General features: G+C 42.1%; 1 long non-coding RNA gene across 1 annotated transcript in view; it reads right to left on the reverse strand.

Moving 5' to 3' along the window:
- Window positions 1–605: 605 nt before the first annotated feature.
- LOC139066106 (uncharacterized) overlaps window positions 606–9,767 on the reverse strand; it is a 28,806-nt gene continuing 19,644 nt past the window's right edge. Inside the window, exon 3 of the long non-coding RNA XR_011519076.1 lies at window positions 606–9,731. This is a non-coding gene — a long non-coding RNA (uncharacterized lncRNA). The remainder of the gene's footprint in view (window positions 9,732–9,767) is intronic.

Genomic DNA, 9,767 nt, shown 5'->3' on the forward strand with positions numbered 1-9,767 from the left:
CCAGCCCCCCAGCAACCCTACATGGACAAGCGGGTTCAGAAAACAGTTGGATGGACGTTTTTCTTTTCATAAACATGTCTGCTTGATGCCATTCTGGCCATGCCCTGCGCACTGTGCATGATGCGCATTTAGGTAGCCTTCGCACACGGGGGGAAACCGGCAGTACTGGTTATTCAAAGTAAAAAAAAATTAAAGTTTTGTTATATTTAAATTCATTTAAAACTGATTATGTTTAGTATACATGCGCAAATATAAACTGCATACGTCTCGTATTTACATAATTTTAATGTTTACCCAAAATAAAATTCTTAAGGTATGTTGTTTTAAAAAAATGTTAATCCTTCTGAAGGTGTGGTGGTTTTTATTTTGCCGTGGCGGTGCGCTTACTTGTTGTTGAGAAGCAACATGTCTTCTTTAAACCAAAGAGTGTTCATTCAGGAATGTACTCTGTTATGTAACATGATTTTGTTTGTTACCCTCAGGAGGTGTCCTCTGTGGCAGCCATTTTGAAGCAGCTAAAGAGGAAGCCCGCCTCTAATGCTGCCTTTATATAGGAAATGCCTGAGTGGACTGATGTGATTGGCCGACCTGAATTGGAGGGGGGGTCGGAGAGTATATAGGTGGACTGCTGGGTGTGGCAAAGGGTCGTTTTTCCTCTCTGAAAGTGACAGAGACTGCTAAGAGAGTTGGATGGGTGGCCATTTTGAATAGTGCTGGGATTTTCTGATTTTGTTTTTTCGGACCAGAGGAAATAAAATTGGTTTTCCTTGTCTATCGACCAAGTCATCATGTTTCTTTTGTCCTCACTACACTTCACTGTGTAACAGTGGTGGCAGAGGTGGTATAAGAAATGAGAGGACGTGGAAGAACCCGTGGGACGAAGAAAAGCCCTCTTGATGACATGGAAGAAACAGAAGGTCGAACAATGGAGATAGATACACCTCCTGAAGGAGCACAGGTGGCGAAGAGGATTTTGAACCAGTGGTACGGCCTAAGCAGACTACAGTTGGTACTGTGAGTAAAGAACTTTCTGAACTTGACATATTTGATAAAATGAGAGAGTTCATGCGGCGTTCAAAGCGAACTGAAGCCATACTGTTTGAGCAGATTAAACAGTTGAGCAGTACCATACCAAAGCTGCAGCATGAGTTATATTCTGAACTTTCTGAGCCTTATGTCCAGACTGAAACTTCTACAACAGCGGCTTTTCCAAAGCAAGAGGTCCAAATGCCTCAGGCGTCAGGAGAGCCACCTCAAGGACACCCAGCTGATCCTCATTCTCCTTTATGACTGCCTGCACCACCTCAGCTGCAGCTGGCACAAAGCGTTCCAGCACAAAGGGTTGGCAGGATCCATGGAGGTGAACCTAGAATACCTGACTTCAAAGAAGGTGAGGATCCTGAGAGCTTCTTTGTACGATTTGAGCGCATGGCTAAGACATGGGGATGGCTACCAGCTGAATGGGCTGCTAGAGTGGTCACATTGTTGACTGGATCCCAGAGGAGATTCTAACAGATCAAGGTACTAATTTCATGTCACACTTGATCAAAACTCTATATAACCAACTTGGTATAAAAGGTATTCGAACATCTCCATACCACCCAGAAACGGACGGTTTAGTAGAAAGATTTAATGGTACATTGAAACAAATGTTAAGAAAGTTTGTTGATGACACTGGTAAAAACTGGGATAAATGGTTGCCTTTTCTTTTGTTTGCCTATAGAGAAGTACCACAGGCTTCAACTGGTTTTTCCCCTTTTGAACTCCTCTATGGAAGGCAGGTCAGAGGCCCTTTGGACATGCTGAGAGAGGGCTGGGTGGCTGGAGTGGCACAGGCATCCGCAGAAGTGGCTTCACCAACGAACATCGTCTCCTACATACTACAAATGAGAGACAAACTGGAAACATACAGGAAACAGGTTAAAGACCACATGCAAAAGGTACAACACAAACAAAAGTCATGGTATGACAAACATGCCCGTGAAAGAGAGCTGAAGATGGGCCAGAAAGTTTTAGTACTTTTGCCTACTGGACCAAGTAAGCTATTAGCTAAATGGCAAGGACCCTACACGGTGGGTAGAAAAACGGGTCCAGTGACATATGAAATTATCTGTCCAGACAAACGAAAATCGAAGCAAGTACTTCATGTGAATCTGTTAAAAGAATGCCATGAGAGAAATGTCTCAGGACCAGCTGTGAAGCAGATTCTGATGGTTCAAGAACTTCAACCAGAAGACAGTAGTATTTTGGAGGTTGGGGAGGAAAAGATGAGTCCATCCAGGGATACAACAACGTCCAAAGCAGCTCCTGATCATCTGACTGAAGAGCAGCGGCATCAGCTGAATGAGGTGAAACAATCTTTTCCATCTCTATTCTCGGACGTACCAGGCTGAACTGATGTCATAACACATAAAATAACTGTGAAAGATGCTAAACCTGTTCGTCTCAAGCCTTACAGGATTCCAGAACGAATGGTGGAACCGTTGAAAAAAGAGGTTCAAGCAATGCTGGAGATGGGAGTGATTGAGCCATCTAGAAGTGAATGGTCAAACCCCATTGTGCTTGTTCCTAAGAAGGACTCTGCTCAACTTCGATTCTGTTCAGACTTAAGAAAGCTCAACAGTATTTCCTGTTTTGACTCTTATCCTATGCCACGCATTGACGAACTGCTTGAAAGACTTGGGAAGGCCAGATATATCACTAACTTGGATTTATGTAAAGGTTACTGGCAAGTGCCTTTAGACCCATCCTGCAAAGAGTACACAGCATTTCAGATTCCAGGAATGGGCCTATTCCATTACACTGTCCTACCCTTTGGTCTTCACGGGGCACCAGCTACTTTTCAAAGATTAATGGATATTATTCTTAAAGACTGCTCAAAGTGTGCTGCTGCCTACCTGGACGACGTTGTGATTTACAGTGAGTCATGGGAGGATCACCTAAGACATCTGAAGACTGTTGGCAAAGATCCAGAGTGCTGGTCTGACGCTGAATGTGAACAAGTGTGCCTGGGCACAGAAGGAAGTGAAGTACCTAGGTTATCTTGTTGGACATGGACAGATAAAGCCACAAGTTGAGAAGGTGAAAGCTATTGAATCAATACCCAGACCCAAGACAAGGAAGCAAGTGAGGTCATTTTTGGGTTTGGTTGGGTGGTATAGGAGATTTATTCCACATTTCTCAACTTTGGCAGCCCCTTTAACAGAGCTGACAAAAAAGTCCAACTCCAAAGTCAGATGGAATGATGACTGTGAACTTGCTTTTCAGTCCTTAAAGAAGCAGATATGTCGAGCTCCTGTTTTGCAAAGTCCTGACTTCCCCAAGCCCTTTGTTGTACAGGTGGATGCTTCAAATGTTGGCCTTGGAGCGGTACTGGCTCAGGGAAGAGCTGGTGAAGAAAAACCTGTTCTGTTCCTGAGTAAAAAGTTGTTCGATCGGCAGAAAAGATACTCCACAGTAGAAAAGGAGGGACTAGCAATAAAGTGGGCTGTGGACTCTTTAAAATACTACTTACTTGGAAGAGAGTTTATTCTGCAAACTGATCACAGGCCATTGTTGTGGATGCAGTCCAAACAACACCAGAATGCCAGAATAATGTGTTGGTGCCTGGCCCTCCAGCCATATCAGTTTACCATACAGCATTGTCCAGGTAAGAAAAACCTTATTGCTGACTACCTTTCTCGTTTGCCTGAGATGTGTTAACCAAAAAAGGGGGGGAAGTGAGTAAATGTTGAGAAGCAACATGTCTTCTTTAAACCAAAGAGTGTTCATTCAGGAATGTAATCTGTTATGTAACATGATTTTGTTTGTTACCCTCAGGAGGTGTCCTCTGTGGCAGCCATTTTGAAGCAGCTAAAGAGGAAGCTCGCCTCTAATGGTGCCTTTATATAGGAAATGCCTGAGTGGACTGATGTGATTGGCCGACCTGAATTGGAGGGGGGGTCAGAGAGTATATAGGTGGACTGCTGGGTGTGGCAAAGGGTCGTTTTTCCTCTCTGAAAGTGACAGAGACTGCTAAGAGAGTTGGATGGGTGGCCATTTTGCTGGGATTTTCTGATTTTGTTTTTTCGGACCAGAGGAAATAAAATTGGTTTTCCTTGTCTATCGACCAAGTCATCATGTTTCTTTTGTCCTCACTACACTTCACTGTGTAACACTTGTATACTTGCCCAATAATTCAAAGCTATCTGTTTTATTCTCAGCTGTAATGGCATCTCACCCATTTCTACCTGTAGTGCCACAACAGGTGTAGTTTTTAGTGCTCCACAACACACTCTTAATGCTTGACTTTGTATGATTTCAGTCCGTTTCATTAATGTTTTAGATGCTGAACCATAAACTATACTCCCATAATCTATCACTGATCGTATCATTGCACTGTACATGTTTTTTAACGCCTGAGCACTAGCCCCCCACTCACATCCTCTCACGCATCTCATTATATTTATTACTTTCTTGCATCTTTCCTCTATTTTAGTTATATTATCCTTCCATATCAACCTTTTATCAAATATTACTCCTAAATATTTAAACTTATCTACTTGCTCCAACTCTTTTCCATACAATGATAAATTCTCCATTACTTTCTTGCCCTTTGTAAACACCATACTTTTAGTTTTTTCCACTGGAAATTTGAAACCCCATTCATATGACCAGTTTTCCACCATTTTAATTGCTTCCTGAACTTTCTTTTGCACATATTGGATATTTTTCCCTTTCTTCCATATTGCTCCATCATCCGCAAATAATGCCTTACCAAACTCATTCCCCACATTCTGAAACACATCATCCATCATAATAGTAAATAATATCGGACTAATGACACTTCCTTGAGGAGTGCCATTTTCTACTTTACACCCCCTAGAAAGTGTACTTCCTATTTTTACTTGAATATTTCTCTCACTCAAAAAATCTTCAATCCAGTTATACGTTCGTCCTCCTACTCCTAATTTTTTAAGTTTTATTAACAGTCCCTCTTTCCACACCATGTCATAGGCTTTTTCTACATCAAAAAAGACTATCACTAAACTCTCTTTATTAATCAACGCTTTTCTAATTTCTGCTTCTAAATAAACAATTGCAGTGCCTCTCCCTTTCCTAAACCCACTTTGATACTGTGATATATTTTTATTTCTTTCCAAATAATCTGTTAATCTATCCACCACCATCCTTTCCATTATTTTACCTATATGAGATGTCAATGCAATGGGTCTATAACTATCTGGACTACTTGATTCCTTTCCTACCCTAACTATTGGTACAATACTGCTTCTTTCCAATTTTTTGGTAATTTTCCTGTTTCCCATATCATATTATAAATCTCCAATAATTTCAATTTCATTTGCTTCCCTAATTGTTTTAACATTATATAGCAAATTTGATCTTTTCCTAGACTAGTCACACCTGTTGTAGCTAATGCACGTTCCAACTCAAACAAAGAAAAAGGCATATCCATAGTACTGTTATATCTTCCTCACCTCCTCCCCCTTGTGTTTCATTTTTCCTTCTAGTTACTTCTCTCCTTTCTCTTCTTTCTTCTGATAAATTATCAGTACTGTGGAATTTAACAAATGTTTTAACAAGTACTTCTACTTTTTCCTCATTAGTTACAGCAAATTCATCTCCTACTTTTAACACCGAATAACTCCATTCATTCCTTATTCCTTTCATTTTTCTTATCATTCCCCAAACATTACTTATCGTCGTAGTTCTCCCTATTTTACCACAAACATTTCTCCAACTTTCTCTTTTTGCTTTTTTAACAACTCTTCTCACCTCTGCTTGCAATTTTTTATAATTCAGTAAAATTCCCATATTATGCATCTTCCGTAGCATCTTTAGGTTTTTACTTCTCGCTTTAATTGCTTTCTCACAGACTTCAGACCACCATGGCACATTCTTCCTCTCCCTTGTGTTACCTTTAGTTTTTGGTATTGCTAATTCTGCAGCCTCAATTATCACACTTCTAAATACTTCTTTCATTTCCACTACCTTATCTGATATCACTACTTTTGACCTCCATTTTTCACAATTATTTCTAAACTTATCCCATTCAGCTCTTTTAAAAATCCACCTCCCTTCCCTGCCTTCCACCATCATCCCTCTAGTCTCGAAAAGTGTTGTTAGAACTAAACAACGATCACTTCCTATCGTATCTTCTAGTACTTCCCATTCACTATTACCTGCCAACTCACTAGACACTAAAGTTATGTCCAATGCTGACATTTTACCCGTATAAACATCTATTCGAGTCCCTCTCCCATCATTAATGCATACCAGATTTGCCTCCTCCATAATTTGTTCCATTATTTCCCCATTTAAATCAGTTTTCCTAGCCCCCCACACAGTACTATGTGCATTAAAATCACTGCACACAATTAAGTGTCTGCCATTAATCCCAACTCGTGATCTTATTCCCTCAATTTCCAATCTTTTGCATGGATTATAATAATTTATTATAATAACTTTCCCCTGATTAGTGAACACCTCCACTATTACAAATTCTTCTTCTTTTCCGATCTCTACAGTTCTAAAATGAACATTATTTTTAATAAATGTCACACACCCACCACCTACTCCCCCCGATCTATCACACCTAACTTCTATATACTGACGAATCTTAAAGTCAACCCCTACTTTAAGCCATGATTCCTGAATACATATAATATCAGGCTTAAACTCTGACTTATCAATATAACTTTTAAACTCCTGTCCATTAACTATTAAACTCCGTGCATTCCATTGTAAAACCCTCAACATTTATCACCCCGCATTTCCCAAGTCCTGACCGGCTTGAGAACTTAGAGTACTTTGTACCTCCTCCCATGTTAGATAGCTGATATCCAGATGATGTACTGCTGCTTTTACGATGATTTGAATTCTTTCAGTTTTTGATTTGGCCTCCATTGTCGCATTTATCACTCCAGCTATGAAGGTAACAAGTTTCTTTAGATCCACCAATACTTCCCCGTCCTCTTCTCAAACCCTCCTATTGTCAGATTCTTCCCTTATTCCTTCATTACTATCCTCGGTTCTTTGAGTTACCATCTTCACTGCATCAGCATATGATATCTTGTTTTTAACTCTCACTTGCTGTATTTGCAAGTCATTATCAGGCATCCTGCATACGTCACACTGTGCTCTCCTCCACAACTACAACACTTTGGGTTTGGGTTCATCTTTCTTCCACAGTTTTCATACCCATGATCCTCCCCGCATCTAGAACATCTTACTTTCCCTTTACATACTGCTGCAGTATGTCCGAACCTCTGACATTGAAAGCACCTCAACTGTTTAGGTATATATTCTCTCACTGAGTATGCTATGTACCCTAGTGTCACTTTTGCAGGTAGAATTTCCCCCTCAAACTCCAATAGGATACTCGCTGTCTCTCTCCTTACTCCTTACTCCATCTTTGAACACTGTGAGTCGTTTTGCCTCCTTTATCTTAGCACCTTTTATATTAGCTCTGACTTCTTCCTCTGACATTTCCAGCGGTATCCCCCAAATCACCCCTTTCGCTCCTCTTTCTCCCAGTCCCACCTTACTAGCACTAATCACCTGACGTTTTCCTACTTCCTTCAATTTGCAGGCTTTCTCACTCTGCTCTTTACTTTTACACAGTATTAGCAAGTTACCATCTCTCAATACTTTAGCAAGTTTTATGTCACCCACTTGATTTTTCAATATCGTCGTCAACTTCACAGGATTCAGAGCCTGAACCCCATTTTCCTCACGAAACCTCAAAATAACTTTAAATTCTTTCCTTTCTTCTGTACCTCTTTCCTCATCGCTATGCACCACTCTCCTTTGCTTTCTACTTTCACTTCCGTCAACACGACATGCCCTCTTTTTCTTTACCTGTTCCTGTCCAAAACTCAATTCCATATCACTTCCACTTTCCACAAAATCGCCCCACTCCTTCTCATTCACAGCACAGCTCCTCCACCGGCTCACTTCTTCCCGACCGTCTGCTCTTCATCTGTTTGTGCAGACCTCTTTAATCAGCTGATGCATATCAGCTGCCCTGTTGGGAGCAGCAGCAGGCCAAAGGAGTCCAGAAAATGGCTCCCTCTGGTGGGGGAATTTTGCTGGAACATGGGGTTCACCTCACAGGATGAACTAAGGAAGATCCACTCCTCAGCCCAAACGCAGGGGGCTGTAACAGTGTGTGTGTGTGTGTGTGTGTGTGTGTGTGTGTGTGTGTGTGTGTGTGTGTGTGTGTGTGTGTGTGTGTGTGTGTGTGTGTGAGAGAGAGAGAAAGAGAGAGAGTGTTTGTGTGACATCTATTTTAGCCATGTTATCTTACTTTACTCATATTTTGCTACCTCCTTACATGAGCTGTCTTTGGTGAGTGCAAAGGCTATTTCGTTGTACACCTGAGCAATGACAGTGAAACATACTGAATCTTGTTCAAGGTCAAAATATTTTGTTTCATAATATGCTTTAGGAACCAGCTGCCTCGAAGAGGGGAATGTTAGTGTATGCTTTGGTGAAACCCAGATGCAGGGGCGGATTTTGGACTGAAGAAGATCCGGGGCTTAACACACACAAGCGCGCGCGCACACACACACACACGCACTAGTCAACAACATCATATACAGTTGTGGTCAGAAGTTTACATACACTTGTAAAAAATATAATATAATGGCTCTACTGAGTGTCCCGTTATTTCTAAAACTCTGATTTTTCTCTGATAGAGTGATTGGAACAGATACTTCTTTGTCACAAAAAACATTCATGAAGTTTGGTTCTTTAATGTCTTTATTATGGGTTAACAGAGAAAAGTGATCACATTTGCTGTCTCAAGTCAAGTCAAGTCTTCGTGTTTCAAGTCAAGTCAAGTCTTCGTGTCTCAAGTCAAGTCAAGTCTTCGTGGTCTCAAGTCAAGTCAAGTCTTCGTGGTCTCAGGTCAAGTCCAGTCTTCGTGGTCTCAGGTCAAGTCGTCGTGGTTCAAGTCTTCGTAGTGTCAAGTCAAGTGGTCGTAAGACGGAGTGCCGCCTGATCTTAGAGGCCCCTGCTCCGCACCCCCGGACTGTGTTTGTTCCCTGGTCTCGTCTTCTGTGTTCCCTGGTCATGTGTGTCCTATTCTGGTCTTCGTTCGTCCCTGTGTCTCCTGTGTTCTGTGGCTTGTGGGCGTCTGGTATCCGCCCCTTAAGGGGGGGGGGGGGGGGGTATTGTCATGATCCGCCCCGGCCTCCCTGACTGTGTCTCTCCTGCCCTGATTAGCCTTGTTCTCACCTGTCCCTGATTACTCTGCCTATGTGTTCCTGATTCCCTTGTGTATTTATACCTCCCTCCTGGTTGTTGTCTTTGTCGGTTCATTGTGGGTTCTGCCTCCTGGAACCCACCACCACACATGGTCTGCCACCTCCACCCGCAGAACATGACACTGGCCTGTATTGGAGGATTTACGGTATTTTAATAACGAAACTGCGAAATTATTTCCAATAGTATAGATGTGTAGTGTATTTTGTCCGAGTGGGTTTGACGTCATCGGCAGTCGAAGGACCCCGAGGCGATCTTGCACCCAAGCAGATCTTGTACCGACACCGGCTGCTGAAGGGCTTCTTCTTCAGTGGTGGAGGCTCAGGCAGGCTGTATACAAACTACTGCCAGCTGCTCCCTCTCTGTTGGACTTTGGTACTGCATGTTACTTCCGTAATTTAGATCCAGGGCTCTTCATGAAACATCCTGGGCTTCAGCCCAAGTAGCCGGGCCTAACGCCGCCCCTGCCCAGATGATCACAAATGTTTGGTCAGGTCACC

This window comes from Nothobranchius furzeri, chromosome 2 (genome assembly GCF_043380555.1).
Source record: "Nothobranchius furzeri strain GRZ-AD chromosome 2, NfurGRZ-RIMD1, whole genome shotgun sequence".
In the NCBI taxonomy this organism is placed as follows: domain Eukaryota; kingdom Metazoa; phylum Chordata; class Actinopteri; order Cyprinodontiformes; family Nothobranchiidae; genus Nothobranchius; species Nothobranchius furzeri.